Below are 16382 nucleotides of genomic sequence, written 5' to 3' on the forward strand. Positions count from 1 at the left end.
ACTCGCTGTGTATAAAAGAGGTGGTGATGAGGGGAAGCAGTGTACATTTATACGACCTACTATTTCTGGGCTTTTTTGGTACTGAGGCACAGAAACCTATGTCCACACATCTACACTTCTGCTGCTTTATTAACCCCCAAATCCAACTTTCTGTTTTAAGTTATTTGATATATTTAAAAAGTAAAAGATTAAAAATCCTTCTCTCCTCTCAAGGGAGTGTGGGGGGTGGTAAAGACACATTATTCAATGTCTGTGAATCATTTCATAAAGGATCAGGAGGATTAAGTTAGTTGCAAAAACCGGCAGTGACATAATTAGGCAGCTTGGACTATAATAAACAGGATCATTAAAAAAAGTACAGTTTGAAATAAGAAGACGACCATTTCTAAAATGCAAATATCTCTGCACACCCCTGGGCCTCCCCTCCCCCAAATTGCAAAAGAAAACTGAAGCATTTTTGACCTTGGCTACAATACTATTTCATGTTTTAGCACTTTAGTCAGCATTTTATCCACTAATTGCTACACACTACCGCATGTGGCTCGAATCTGCCAGTGCAGCTTTCTTTCATTGGGGAGGAATTGGTTGATAAAGACTGGGAATTCAACCTGGCTGCTTCCTTTCTTACTCCCCTTCAGCTCCCCCACCTCGTCTTGTTTCTTGCTTCTTCCAGCTAATTTTTCCAGAAAATATCCTCCCCCCCCCCATCCCGAACAGAACCAGGATGGTGAAAGGTTCCCTCCTACCCATCTACGGGTTAAGACTCTGGCCACTTGGCCGGTTCCCCGAACCAAAAGGGAGAGGAGAAGGCAGCCGGGAGTGAGCGGGGCTAAGAGGGAGGGGGGCGTGGATCCTGGCCTGTGGGGGGACCGGACGCTAGGTGCTTTTGAACACTGGACCCTGGCTAGTCCGTCGCTAGGTGGAAGTCCAAGGGGCAATGCACTTCTCATCTGGGGACCTTGAGTTAAGGACGCTACCCATCTTGGTCAAAGGGTAGGTTTGAGGTGGTAGCCCTACAGTGTACAGACTGATTCGTGGGCTAACAAGCTAGCACTGTCTAAGGGTCAGCCACCACCTGGTCCTATCCCCCTTCCGAGCCTGGAGCCATCATGAGCCGTGGAGTGAGTGACAATATTAATAAGGCGGCCTGCACAGAGCTGGCTGGCTAAGCCAGCGCAACAAGTCAATTGGTTTGAAGGACAAACCGGGTTATACGGGTCATTGCTTTCTAAGAGACATCTAGTGGTCAAAGGTTGAGCTACATCTTAAATTTGGGGCTCCTATTTATTGCCAGTCTGCGGGGCTGCCGTGGTGGGTGGGACTCTAGCTCACGTCCGGGCAGTGAAGGCTGGTTGCTTCAGAAGGACGGAATGAAGACAGTTTCTCATACATTTGGAGCCAAGGCCAAGAGTGATGAGGGAAGCTTGGCGAAAGGGATCTCCCGGGAAGGGGTCATGTGATGCCCTTGTGGGCACCAGAACCAAGTTTCCCTACCCTCAGTACAGATGGAAACTTCTATCTTATCTTGATTTTCCTCTCCGGTCTGAGATTAACCAAGTATTTTCAGGCAAGTGGGATTATATTTGCCCAAGTCATTTTCAGCTAAAACAGCAATGGTGAGTCTGTTTACTTTTTCTATTTGGAAATGAAAGCTAAGTCTTGCTCCTTCCCCCCATCACAAACATACCCAAACACCCCTTATTTTTAGCAATCCGTTGCCTTTAATGCCCTTGACATTTATGACTTACTTAGTTTAGAAATAACTAAGCTCTTTAAAAAAATCATACACTGCAGGAGTACATATATGACTTTTGACTGGATCGTGAACTTGTCTCTCTTTCTAGAATCCCACACCGTTCCATCTCAAATGGCAAGGTGCTGGCGGAAAGCTTAGTGGTGACTCACAGCCTCCTTTTTCTTCAAACTCAGTTGCAATCCACATATTAATAATTCAATCAAGCTGACCCCCAACATGGTATTAGAGAAATTGCCGGGAACAACTCTCTTAGGTCATACTAAAAACATCCATTGAGGTTATTAAAACATCTTGCCATACCTTATTTAAAAAAAAAAAAAAGACAAGAAAATGTACAGACATGGAGTCTTGGCTTCACTGGGGGACTCTATATTGCCTACTAAAAAATTCTCTCTGTGCAGTTTCAAATGGACGTTAATGATGCCTTGTATTTGGTGATTTACTACTTAAAATTACTTGACAAGCATTAAGTAACTCATTATTTAGAAGCAGAGTAAATGTGGTGGGTAAATCACTAGACTGAAAGTCAAGGGAACCATTCTTCACTGATTTTCTGTGTCTCCATGCCCATAACTATATTTATCTGCAAGACTCAAACCTTAATTCTGGCTTTGTTGGAATTTCTGAGATAATTGTGGCAGAATTATCCAAGCTGGTCATCTGCTGAGTTGCCAACCAAACCCCGGGGAGTGCCAGCCAATCCCTTGACTACCTGCATTTACATTTTGCCATGTCATAGACTGATAATTTTATGACTTCTTGTTGCAGGTTGAGATATGTAAATGTGATAATTCAATAAAAGTGTTAAGAGATTTGTGTATTACAGAAAAAAATACCAAGAAGAATAATGAAATTGTTTCTGTCCTCATTTTCTATAAGCTTTGGCTGTAATGAAATGGGATGGGCTTTGCACAAAAAAGATCAGGAACCAGATGAATCTCCTCCATGCTGGAACTAGTTCCTATGATCTCCACAGAGGTGATTATTACATGTTAGGAATTTTGCAAGTTGGCTATGAAGCACATCCATTATTAAACATTAAATTATATAAACTCACAATTAAATAAATTATAAAAGATGGTATATTACTAGAAGCTTATGGCTTTCTAATTATTTTACCATACTCGGTGTTAACTTGAGGTTGTCTATATCTTTTGTATTTTTGTGTTCCTAGTACTATATAATAGCATGCTACTACTGCACATCTCTTCCACATCCGTTGACATCACATTGGTAGCTTTGATATTAGCCATGGTGACAGTACAGCTTACAGAATTCAATGAACATTACAAGTCAGTGCTTGATTTTTTGCTTTGTTGACAATTTAGACTTAAGGAAAGTGATGGAAAATGTTAATATTACAGATTATGATAGACAATTTTGTAACCAGGTGACTGAGCCATGAGGTGCCCATCTATTTGGTCACATTTTATTCTGGATGCGTCTGCTTTTGAATGAGATTAACATTTGATTCAGTAGATGCTGATTGTCCTCCCTAATGTGGGTGGGCCTCACCCAAGCAATTGAAGGCCTACATAGAACAAAAAGGCTAAGTGAATGGGAATGCCTCCCACCCAGCTGCTTAAGCTTTGACCTTGGTCTTGTATATTTCAGGCTCAAATTGAAACATCAGCTCCGTTGGTTATCAGAACTTTGGAATAAAACTGGGACTATAATACATATCAACTAGGTCTCCACCTTGATGACTGCAGAACTTGAGATTTCTCAGTCTCCGTGATCAATCATGTAAGCCAATTTTTTGCAGTAAATCAATCTTTTTTCACACACACATATACATACAAACATATACATGTGTGTGTGCATGTGTATCTCTATGTTATATGTAATTTATTGGTTCTGTTTCTCTGGAGAACCCTAATAAGGAGATTAAATTTAAAAGTACCCCTCCCAGTTACCAATTATGTTGTGAATAGCATAAAAATTGAGAAAAATTTGGAAAGCTATTATCTAATAGCAACAAAGAAGTTATTAATGAAAACTACTAATGTCATTAATGAAAGAGTGAATTTTGGTCTACATCTTTGATTTTTCACTTTGTCTTACTCCTTAATAGAAATGAAATACCAAACAACGTTCAAGTTGATGTTACACTCATGAATTGAGATCATAGGTTAGCTTTTGATACAGGAGCTCAGCAAATAATAACAAAAACATTCTATAAGAATAAATTGGCTATGTGGAACTTGCAATGAAGAGTGTTTTATGTTTTATTATTATTTGGACATTAATGCCATGTTTTTGGGTCAAAATGAATATTATACTTATGGACATATATATATGTATATATAATATACATATGCATATAACTAGGTCTCAAAATACATAGATTTGTAGCTCAAGATCTACATATTTCAAAACAAATACATGTGTACTTTTTTAAAGTAAAAAAATACACAGAAGTATGTCCAATACTCAGAAGTCCACACTGTAGGCAGCCTGGAGCATGACATACAACCCAAACTTCTAGAGCAGGGATCAGCAAATTACAGCACACTCACCACCTGCTTTTATACAGCCTGCAGGCTAAGAACATGTTTTACATTTTAAAAAGGTTAAAGATTCACTAGAAGAATAATATTTTGAGACATATAAAAATTATATGAAATTCAAATTTCAAGTTTCCTAAAAAATTTTATTGGGATTCAGCCCTGTGCATTCATTTGTGTGTTGCCTGTGACTATTGTTTTGCTAAAATGGCAGAGTTGGAATGGTGAAAAAATAAGAACCAAGAGAGATTATGTAAAGGTGCAAATTACCAATGATGAATGTCATTCATTATATTGTATACCTAAAATGTACCAATAAAATTAATTTTTTAAAAATGGTAGAGTTGAATAGCAATGGGAACTGATGGTTCTCAAATTCTAAAATATTTGCCATCCTGGCCTTTGTAGTAGAAGTTTGCTGACTCTTGTTCAAGAATTCATAAGTACATCTTTAGCTAGGAGTAGTAGGCTCAACAAATGACCTTCTGAAATCTTTTCTTGCCATTGGGCCTAGAAATACTTCCACAATAAACAGAGAAAATGGAATATCCAGAGATATGAGGGATTCAAATCATTGACTCAATATCAAAGAGAAAGTCATGCCATCACAAGAATAAGAACGGAGTGTTAGATTTCTCATTCTGTGGTTTATGTTCCAGCCACTGGATGATAGTGACTTTCTTACCTATTGCTTGTCCTAAAGCACTGAATAATTTTGTTGGGCATTGTTAAATATTTATTGAGTTTTCTTGTCAAGTCTGGTTTGGTTACTATATGTCTATGTATGTGATAGGACCCATCAGGATTAAAGGTGCTATATAAATAGAGGATTATTTTATGACTTGTTAGTGCAGGTTGAAATATGTAAATGTGGCAATTCACTAATGCTATATCAGTGCATATATCTGAGAAACTACAATGCATTATCCTGCCATTTGAATCTAACATCATTTACATCCTTTTTTAAAAAATGCCCAATCAATTTTTTTTAAATGAGGAAATGCAGTGGAAGAAAAAAAACTCTTTTAATGCAATACTTCAGCTGAAAGTTTAATGACACAAAAGGCAGGCAATTCAAAGTTACAGTTCCCACAGCAACTGTAACTCTGCTATATAGCACATTTAGGCATAGATTTCACAGCATGTACTGCAATACAAAATACTCCACACTGGGCATGCAAGGGGGCAGAGTTATGGTTGCTATGGGTACCATGACTTTGAATTTCCAGATTTTTTGAGAGTTTAAATTCTCAACCAGAGCATCACATTAATACTTCATTTTTTTGCATTGAAAATAATAAAGGTTATATCACTGTTTCCACTGTCAAGACCATCTCCAGCTCAGTCCACTCCTTAGTATAAATACCTACCAAACATATTCATCCTACTTGCTAAAATTAAACACATGGCCTCAGCTCAGGCAGTATTTTAGTTTGCAAATTTATGTTTGATGACTTTCACTGGATTAAGTAAATCTGCTCCCTCATTCTTTCTCAAAATCACCAATGAAATCAGATTAACCCTCTCAGCATTTTAGCGTATTTTATCTGTCATTCATAGACTGAGAGGATGATACATATATTTATTGTATACGAATGTGTGATGTATATATTTATAATTTATACTCCTTCTTAAAAAGAACTGGAGGTAGCAAACTGCACATATTCATTTATTCTTTAATTCCTTGAACACACAATGCAATTTTATATTTTTGTACTAGTGGTCTCAGGACCTCTTTTCACTTCTAAGAATTATCAGGATTCTTAAAGAGCTTTTGTTAATGGCAGGAATAAACAGAGTCTGCCAAAAAATATATACACACTTCAGGAAAAGAAAAACTTGTATAAATATTTTAATACTAAATTTATTGAGACATCCTGAGAATAACACAAATTACCTTTGGGCTTTACAATTGCAAGAAATGCTCAAAGTGGTGGCCATTAGCTTCCAGATATTTATTAGTAGTGCAAACTGCTGCTTCGATAACCTTGGTCACTGAGATTGCTGCACGTGCATTTTCGATTTCTTCCCAAAGGGTGGGCATTGTAGTGGGTTTTCTGAGATACAGTGTACAACATCCTCTAGGGTCCTCCATATGAGGGCAACACCATCTGTTGAAAAAAATCCTACTATTTTTTATTTTCCTGAAGTTTGTGTACCTTTTTGGCAGATTGTATGTATATATATATATTATGTATATGTACAGATATCTCCTATATTATAGAAATTAGAATTGAAATATTAAAAATTATTTGTTCATTAACTCACTTCAAAATAACAATAATAAACCATTACATGTTGAGTAAACAGTTTTATAAAAGATAACTGCATCTTCCAAAATGATGAAACTTGATGAGAAGAAAGACAATATTTTACATTTTTATAAATCACTTTAATGGGAGATAGCTTGATTCTCAAAACTGCTTCTGTGTTCAGTCTGTTGTATATCATAAGCTATAGGGTTTCTGGGAAACTCCACTGTACCTTTGTAAGAAAGCAAGAGTGAGAAAAGCAAATGATGTCTTAGTATTATTATGACAATTGTTTTAACCCTGTAAATCACTTAAAATTGCTCAAGAATTTCCATGAATCACCGACCACACTGACAACTGGTGTGGTACCCATTTACCTACGCTATTCTTCAAGTCTTGCCACTTTCTTTCCTGTAGGAGAATTTCTATTTATGCTTTAAGGAACTAGGAAGAAGTAAATGCTCTCTTAGCTGAATTCTTACTGTATTTCATACATATGGCCAATCAGACCATTTATTATATGGCATTTTGATTGTATGTTTGAATATTTGTTGTTATTAGACTGTGAATTTCTTAAAGGGAAGTCATATTTTACACACTTTTTTTTCTCATTTCCCACCATGGCAAGTGGCATTCTATAGGTATAGAATGTAAGAATTCAATTTAATGAGTAATGAACATAGCTCCCATTCACTGAGTCCATTATATATGTTAGAAACTGCATAGCTGTCCCCACTTTAATTCTCATAATATTGCCATGAAGTTGACACTATGATTTGGAGTGTTTTTTGACTGAAGAAACTAAGGTTTGCCCAAAGTTCAACAGCTAGAAGTGGCAGATTGTGATTGGTCTAACACTATGTCAAGAATATGGTAGATGGTAAAATCCAGGAAACCGAATCTTTGCCTTAAAGGCATTTATAATTGACTTTCGGGGACAAAAACTCTACTGCATAAATGAAAGGCAAATAAAAATGTAGCATTAACTAACAATAGGCCATGAAGATCATAGTTAAAGCAATGCTTACCTAGTAGAAATAGCTATGTACCCAAAATTATTTAGACTCAAACTTTTGGAGAATATACATCTCACAGAAAACCTTTGTTTTAGAATGTACATCAGATAAATATGTATTTGTTAATTAGTTATATATTTACTATTACATTAATCTGTTATACTCAATGATATTAATTATAAAACTATTTAAAAGAATTATATATAAATATATTCCAAAATTGTTTTTTCAGGGTACTGATAAATTATGCACCCTACTTTAGAAACAATTTGTCTAGACTGGTGATGCCCAAAATTTACCTCATCTGGGGAATTCTTAAGATCCTACAGGGCTGGGGATGTAGCTCAGTGGCCCCGCACCTGCCTGGCAAGCACAGGACCCTGAGTTTTATCCCTGGTTCCAAAAAGCAAAACAAAGCAAAACAAAAAAGATCCTATGATGAGGTCTCACCCTTCAACGGTCTGGTCACTAAGGATTGTGTCCTATGGAGAGAGACTGGTGGAATCCAGCCAGAAAAGATGGTTTTTTAATGTGGAAGTACTGAAAAGTTTTATTTGTCAAGTTAGGGAAGCTGATTGATTTACACCCCCTCCCCTTTACCTAAGTTAAGTGAGGCCCCTGTTTTGATGTTTTGAAGCAGTACCTATTTTGAGCATATGTGACTTGTTAAAGTCTGAAAATAAGAAGCTTTGCGCTGTATTCTGTGGCTGAGAATTGTGCTGAACTTTTGAGCTAGTTTACAAAAATGGTGATCATGGAAGTGATGATTTTCTATAGTCACAAAATATTTTGTTTCAGGAAAGTATATTCCTGGAGTCAATATATAGGCCCAGAAATGGAGTTGTGAAATGTTCTGGAAGTTACTTTTTAGAACAGTACTATCATCTTACACCTGAGAAAACTAAGGCCCAGAAATGCTAAGTGAAGTTAGGTGACTTATGTCAAAAACAGTTCTGAGAAGAAAGGTTTGGGATATTGACTGTGGGAAGGAGAAGATATTGACTGATTCACTGCCATTAGACAAAGGATCTATGCCATGGAAATATATGCCATGGAATTCCATCTTCATAAACTGCCTCAAGCCCTTCTTGGACAGGTTGTCTAAACATAATTAGAGTAATTGTGGTCCCTCCATCCTCAGCTGATTGAATCAGCACGAGAGTTGGATTTTGATGTTTTTAAACAAATTATATAGAAGATTTCCAAATTCCAAAAGTTAGTCCCTGAGCCCTCTGTTTCCAATTCTTGGATCTGTTTTGATTGTAGTGATCTAGAATCTTCTTTGTAAATGAGGAAGTTGAACCAGATGAGTCTGAAGTTCCTTTTGACCCTCCATGAAACTTGTGGGGGTGTGTGTATTTCTAGGTAGTGTCATCCAAATTCAAGAGCACCATTAAAGCACAAAATTAGGTTCTCATAATTTCCCGGTGTGTTGCATAATGGAAAAGAGAGGTGTTCTATATAAGATAATCTGTGTTGAGAATATAAAATCTTGAGCTCCAAGAATTCCAGAGCAAATGTAGTCATACTTTACTGTGCCTGCCTAACATGGGTTGTGATGAGGGGAAAAACACCACCTGGGAGCTGTTGGATCCCGGGGAACTGTGTCATGTGTAAAACAAGCAAAAATTAGGTTGATGCCTTGCAAGAATTAAATAGGGTTTCATGAAGTGGGAAACAATGCAGGAAGTCATTATTGTTCTTCATTTTTCAAAACACACAAAATTTGGGAAAGGTTCAAATATAGGAGCCAGCATTAAACTTTATGTCCCTTTGTGCCTTTATTACTTCTGGATGTCTTTCAGGTTGTTCTCCTCACTACATCCACCTAAAGAAGACCAACATAACAAGTGAAAAATGGGTAAACAATAACAGTAGCTCATTGTCCCAAATGCTAATATAGACCTAACCCTGTGGAGTAAAGCATTAACATTGTCCCTATTTTAATGAAAATGCAGAGGCATAGAGAGGGTGAGGAAGTTGCCCAAGACTACTGAACCCAGAAGCGGAGCCTGGATTCAGATCCCTAGCTGTCAGTCGAAAGTTTCTGTGCTCTTCACACACTTTTGCCATCTCCTTGATGACATTATCCAGAATGTCACAGAAAAACATTTGCATATTTGATGAATGAATCTATTAATTTTTCATCATTACTTTTGAAAAAATTTAAATAAAAATGAAAGTACATTTATGACCTATAACTTGATAAAAATTTAAAATAATATCCAATGGGTGGGGTGGAAATGAGAAAATGAAACTTTGTCCAGCTGGTGGGAGTGCCAATTTGTAGGCCCCCTGAAAGATGACTTGGAAGTCTAGGCTGTAATAAGTCCCTCCAATAGAGTGGACCCTCAGATTCATAATTTCACCCTTAAAGATTTATTTTGAGGAAAATTTTGGTTAAATTCAGAAAAAGTGATGTATAAAAGTTATGCCAGAATATTGTTTAAAATAGTAAAAATTAGAAATATAAATAACTGCCAATAAGGGGATTGGTTAAATAAATTGTGGCACAATTCTAATAAGGAAAAACATGCAGATATTAAAAATGTAATAGGAATATGTTTACTGAAAATGTTAAAAATAATGTTAAGTTTAAAAAGAAATATTTTACAACTTAAAATGTAAATTAATGTCCATAGAAATGAGACAATTACAAATGCCTTGTACTTTTTGGTACTTTCCATTTTGTCCTACAAAATATTACTTATATATAAAAAGAAGAAAAATGTTAGAACTTCCTTGCCTTAGCAATTAGAAAACTTTTTGCCTGTGTACAAACAAGCGATGATTCTAACCAGAGTGAAGTTCAATGTGAAATTAATGGCTAACATTTATTTAGCATTCATTATGTGCTAGGAGGACTACTAAATACTTTGAATTATTTCTTTTCATTCTTACAGCTCTTATGATGTAAGTGTTCTCAACAGTCCTATTATAGTTGAAAAAAATGGAAGCACAACGAGGTTGAAGAACTTGCCCAAGTTCACTTAGGAGGTAAGAGATTCAGAAGTAAAAGAATAAAATTGACCATTCCATGTTATGATTTCCAGTCTTTCTTTTTTTTTTTTTTTTGTACTGTGGATCAAACTTGAGTCCTTCTGTTTGCAAGGCAGGAGGTGGAACCACTGAGCTAAATCCCTGGCTCCCAACCATTCCATGTTAATGTTAAGGACCCATCTCCCAGGGGCATTAGTTAAGGCAACACAGAGGATCAGTTTATCTTCTTAAAAATAAAATCATCCATTATAGAGATTGAGCCTTCAGGGAACTAAGGTGGGATAAGTACTATACTGCGAGATTTTTGACATGGAATCAACTATTTTGCCAGAGAAAAAGTGGTTTACTGCTAGTTTTTGTTTTTGTTTTTAATTTCACAGGAAACAAAAGTATCCTCTGAGGAGGAACCTGAAAGTAAGTCATTTTAATTCAATTCAGTTCAATTTTGATAATTTAGAGACTTTGCTTGGGTTGGCATTCCCCTACTCCCCTTCCATTATTTGCCTTTATAAACATTGTTCTCCTATAGCTTTGAGGGTCTCCATCTTTGGTGTCTTGCTATTCCTTATCATTTAGTGGCTGGGAAATACAGACACAGAAATCCTAACTGCTATTGTAACTAGAATTCCTAAGCAGTGGGGCCCTAGAAATGGTAGTATACTGTAGTTGGGGTGGGGTGGGGTAGGGAGGTGGCTAGGCACTTTCTTTAAATTGTGTGAGCACAGCACTTAGCATAAGAATGAGAAAACATCAATTGTGTAAATCCAAGAAAGGGCCACTGATAAGGGACTTAGCCCCAAGGACAAGTAATGAATTAGTGATTAGGCTACAAAGAAAATGTGCCTAGTGACCTAAAAATTTGGTCTCTGCCAACCTTAGGGCACCTTAAGACTCTGAGAAGTTGCTTCTCTCTTGGGTTTGATGGTCATCACTTTCTAATTCAGATGACTGGAGCCGGGATTTTGAAAGCCTCCATGACTACCATGCTTCTGTTTATGACTGTTTCCAGAATGCCTCTACCTATCTTTACTCCCTTATTGTTCATGGAAACCCAACTCAAGTATCTTCTCTTCTATAAAGAACTCTCTGGAGTTACCAGCTGCGAATGATCTCAGCTTACTGGAACTCCATAGGAAGCCTGTACTGCTTTCCTTTGCATGACCAAGAAAAGCATATTCCAAGAGGAATATAGTTATATTTTTCTTCCCTTGACGAACAGAAACTCCAGTGAATAACGACTGCAGCAAAACAATAGCAACTGGCATCACTTAGGCCTGTTTATTTCAATAGAGAGAAGCTTAGTGGTTTAAAGTCGGCATCATCTATTAACCCTTCAGTACTTCAAGTGGTTTGTAAAGGCCAGAGTATAGAGAAACTGTTCTGTTCTTGAGGTTATGGTTTCTAGTTCGAGCCTCAAAGGTAGGAGACACTGGTTGTAGGCTTGGTTTGGTCATCACTGCAACACATTCTTGGTTACTTCTTGAAATCTCAGTTCCCCCATCTGTCGAGGCTACAAATGACACAGTGTTGCTTACACCTAACAGACTTATTGTGAGAACAAAATTAATTAACAGATATGAAAAAGGCCTTAGTAGTTTAAAGCACTAGGCAAGTCCAGGGCATTATTATAAAACACAAATCCAATCCTGCATTGCAGAGGAGAGTGCAACAATAAGGATGGATGATCAGTGTGTACAGTGCACGTGCGATCAATGGTATCAACCATCTGTGGAAATGACATCCACTAGAGAAAAGCCCAAGTGACTGAAGAGGTCCTAGGGAGATAAGGACAGCTCATATTCAATCCACGAAGAATATTAATATTGCTGAAACATGGAACTCTGACAATTGTTTCTAAAGTGCTATCCAAAGTTTGATCTTTGAAACAGATTTCTTAGGAAGAAAAATGGGTCAAATAAACTTGAGTTAGACAAAGTCAAATAGAATTGTCACTTACAGCCTTTAGAATGCTAACTTGAGTCTTTAAAAGGGAGAGAGCAGAAATCTTTAATTTTCTCACAGGCAGTAATCTGGCCAAAGCTGAAACTCAACCCATTATATCAGAAAGTACATATTCACGATATGCTTAGAGCTTCTGAAATGGGAACCAAAGGATGAAGACCTGAATGATGCTTATCCAGCCCCATGAAAGCAAAGGAGACTTTGATTTTGGCAGTCATAGGAACTTCGGTCCTAGGAGAGTTGGACTTTGTTGTAAGGGAAAGGATTAATCTGGTACACTCAGATCCGGAGACATCTCCCTCCAGGTAACTGCTATCATTGCCCCAATTCTAAGTGCACTCACCACCCTTCTGATTATCTGTTCGAGTACCAGGTACTGTAATAATTGGGAGCAGTTAAAATGATGGGCATTAGCATCCAAGAAGGAAATTGAATTAAACCATTACAGCAATGTTCATTTTTATTAATTATAAAAATAATACATGTTCACTTAAACTCTCACATGAAAGAAATAGAGAGTGGTAAATGGGCACTGCTTCTCCACCCATCCCCATCTCACTTACTGAAATACAGTACAGATACAGTGCATTTGAAAAACAAAATGACTAGAAGCCAATTCGTAATATTCTTAAGTGTTTAATGAGTTCTCTGTGACTGGGCATTTAAGTAGTTTCAGTTTTCCATCATTACAATTGTTGTAGCAGTAAACTTGGACATTTATTTTTGTGTAAGTATATTCTGTGAGATAGATACATGGAAGTAGATTGCCATGACAACGTGTAAGTACATTTACAATTTGGCTATGTACTGCCAAATTACCCCAAAAAAGACAGTACCAATTTACACTTCCACCAGGAGATAAGAGTTGCTTCTGAGTTTAATCAATGGGATAAGTTGGATGGACCATGTGTGCAGCAATGACAAAATTATTGAGCCGTACTGCCGTCCCAGGGCTTTAGTGATGAAAGTGTTGCACCTATCTAGGGTCTCCTTCAGTAGATCATCCTCAACAACACTAACTTTGTGTCTCTCTTTAATTGTAAACCTGAGCACATTATGGCTCCTGAGATGTATTACACTGCACATCTATTTCCTGTGAGAACCATAATCAATTGCTATTGGGCGGGGCACTTAAGGGATCTCAAAATATCCCCTTTCTTTTTTGCCCATGATCTGAATCAGGTGAGAGAGTAAGGCAGAGATAAAGGCATCATCACCTTTGTTATTATGGAAATTGATATTGAAGAACATGGATTCTATTTGCTGTACAAGTGGTCTTCTGTATTCTTAATTGTGGCACACCCAGTTTCAGGTGAGTGTAGAGCACTGCTTATCTCACTAAAGATCAAGAAGAAAATTGACCGATAACTTCAAAGCTGGCTGAGAAAAATTGGGAACATATACTCTGTATGGCAGACTGCTTGGCAGCCATGGCTAAAGTTCCTGTCAAAACTCACCAATCAGATTGTGTCTCTTTTCTCACCTTCAGAAAGGTGAAATATGGAGATGGAGCAAAACTGGGGGATAGGAGAAATTCTTACTGTTTTCATTGCCCCTCCTATCCGAAAGGTAGTGTCTCTAGAATGTTTGACAGGAAAGAGTCCTATGGTTAGTAGTGTGAGCCACGGGTGTGAAGAGGGGACCTATGACATGTTTGTTATACCTTTTCAATTTTGCAATAATGATGCAATGAGTAATATGTGATTAATATTAAAGTTAAGTGCATTTGTGTCTTCTAAATTATAAAAGGGTTTCAATACAGACCAACTACCCTCACAGACTTTTTGACTATTTCCCTGTGTGTTCTCAGTCTCTCTTCTACAGCAGGGTGGAGACACTCTGCTCCCAGATAATTTATAACAGTCTAGGTCTTTATACTTTTTGGTGCTATTCCCAGCAGAGAGCTGATATTTTTATTGCAATGGTTCATAGTTAAGGACTCATGTATCATAATGCTCCAGCTTAACACAGGAGTAAAAGAGGCAGAAAAGGAGAAGACAGAGAGGAAGAGGAAGAAGAAGAGAAGAAGAGGAGGAGAAAGAAGAAAGCCAGTTTTTGCTGTCTAGCCAAGAATAAAATTGGTAGTGAAAAAATTAGATTTTTGAAGCTATTAAGAATTTATGACAAACCTTGGAATATTTAAATAAAATGAAGCTGATGTCTTGCTAAACACTTGGCATTTTCTACTTTGTCCTCTTTTTTTGTGTTTCCTTAAGAAAATTTGTGTATTTATTTTATATTTTGTATGTAGATATTTTCCATTTGCAGTACTGAGGGGATAAGAATTTGTTTTACTCAATTGAGTCACTTTGTGCTAAAGAGATGAGTCAGATATGTCAGTGTCCAATTAGCTGGATTTAAAAATGTATGAGCTGCTTACTAGAAAAATAATGGATGCTGGGTCAAGGAGTGTAGAGTTAGAGGTAGGACTATGACTGGGTGTTTATTTTAATAAATAAAAAAATTTATTGCTTTTCTTTTCAGACAAGGCCTGTCTATGTAGCCCAGGTTGGCCTTAAACTTGCAGTGGTCCTCCTGCCTCAGCCTCCCCAATGCTGGGAATATAAGGCATGCACGACTACACCTGGCAGAACTGAGTGTTTTGAGAAGAAAACATTGAGAAGACAAAACAAGAAGAGACTTTTTCTTTGATTAACATCTATCCCTGTTGAATCTTCTGTATTTCTGGCCTTTTCCCTTATACAGCTGATTAAATGGATGCTCCCTTCCGTAGGACTTAATTAACCTGTAGGTGAAGTAAACCCCTTCCAAGAACACTGCCAAATATCTCCTCTGTCAGATTAGTGTTTCCCAAATTTCTGACACTGGTATGTTTTCCTTCTGATTTTTGGTTAATCAATTTGCTACTTGTACCATTCCTAATCCTCTGCATGTTATTTATATGATTCACTTTTAAAATTGTCTATGAATAAAAGAAAAATTAGTATCCACTTGCAGTCCATAGAATGTAACCATAAAAGTAAATGCAATGGTAACAAAATTGTATTAAAAAGTCTTCAAAAGGTAAAATTCAAAAACAAAAAGCTGTTAATGAATGATAAACCTGATAAATTAACAGATTTCTACACCTACAATAACTCTCTCATTGAGAAGAATAGACCCTTCCCCCACTCCACAATAGTGGGATCTTTAACTCGTTAGTGCTTAGTTTCACCCAAGGTCATGTCAAAGTCTACAGTTTGGGGAACAGTCTTTTTAAGGAGTGGTGAGGTATGGAGGGAAATCTTGGGATTTTGACTTTTATTTCTTGTTCCAGCTGTTACTGGACTCTTATGGTAAAAGTAGGTTGATACTATTTACTTCATAGGGGTGTTCTGGGGCCAAAATAGAATTGTATTGGAAAGCATTTAGGATATATTTAGCCATTTCAGTTTTATTCTTTTCTACCAATATGGTATTTGTAGAATATCTCTATTTTTGGAGTATTTTTGTCCTGGGTGGAGAAACATAATAAAACACAGAATTGCAAAGTTTGAGAAATAGAAAGCATTGCTTAGAAAAAAAAAACATTTATGGGCTGTATTTATTTTCCATTCAAAGTAAAAATAACTTTATTGAGTCCCCTGGGAAAAATCTACCATCTTACAACTTATATTATCTACTTCATTGACTAGAGGAATGTTAATGATAAAATTCTCGCAGTTTTTATAGGCATTCAATGGGAATACCTGTGTATATTTGAGAAAGGAGCCACAGAGGTAGCATTATTTTTTTTATTATTATTATTTTTGGTTCCGTGGATTGAACACTGGAGCTTGTGCTTTCGAGGCAGGCACAGTGCCGCTGAGCTAAATCTCCAGCCCAAGGTAGCGTTTTAATCCTTTAGTCTTAAATTCCAACCAAAGGCAATGGACTGCTTGGGATGGGT

The 16382-nt window shown here is 36.9% G+C and overlaps 1 long non-coding RNA gene across 4 annotated transcripts; it reads left to right on the forward strand.

Moving 5' to 3' along the window:
* The first annotated feature begins 967 nt into the window (after window positions 1–967).
* On the forward strand, window positions 968–16310 carry LOC110344585 (uncharacterized). Of its 4 annotated transcripts, none has more exons than XR_015440334.1 (6): window positions 968–1616; window positions 3371–3502; window positions 10435–10528; window positions 10912–12798; window positions 13676–13805; window positions 14978–16310. It is a non-coding gene; the product is annotated as an uncharacterized LOC110344585 (long non-coding RNA). The 4 variants fall into 4 exon arrangements; XR_002387246.2 differs by having other exon boundaries at window positions 970–1616; window positions 10912–10945; window positions 14978–16309; XR_015440332.1 differs by having other exon boundaries at window positions 10912–13805.
* The last annotated feature ends 72 nt before the right edge of the window (window positions 16311–16382 follow it).

Source organism: Heterocephalus glaber, unplaced genomic scaffold (genome assembly GCF_053883595.1).
Source record: "Heterocephalus glaber isolate CG9 unplaced genomic scaffold, H.glaber_assembly_v1.0 deba00001497, whole genome shotgun sequence".
Taxonomy (NCBI): Eukaryota; Metazoa; Chordata; class Mammalia; order Rodentia; family Bathyergidae; genus Heterocephalus; species Heterocephalus glaber.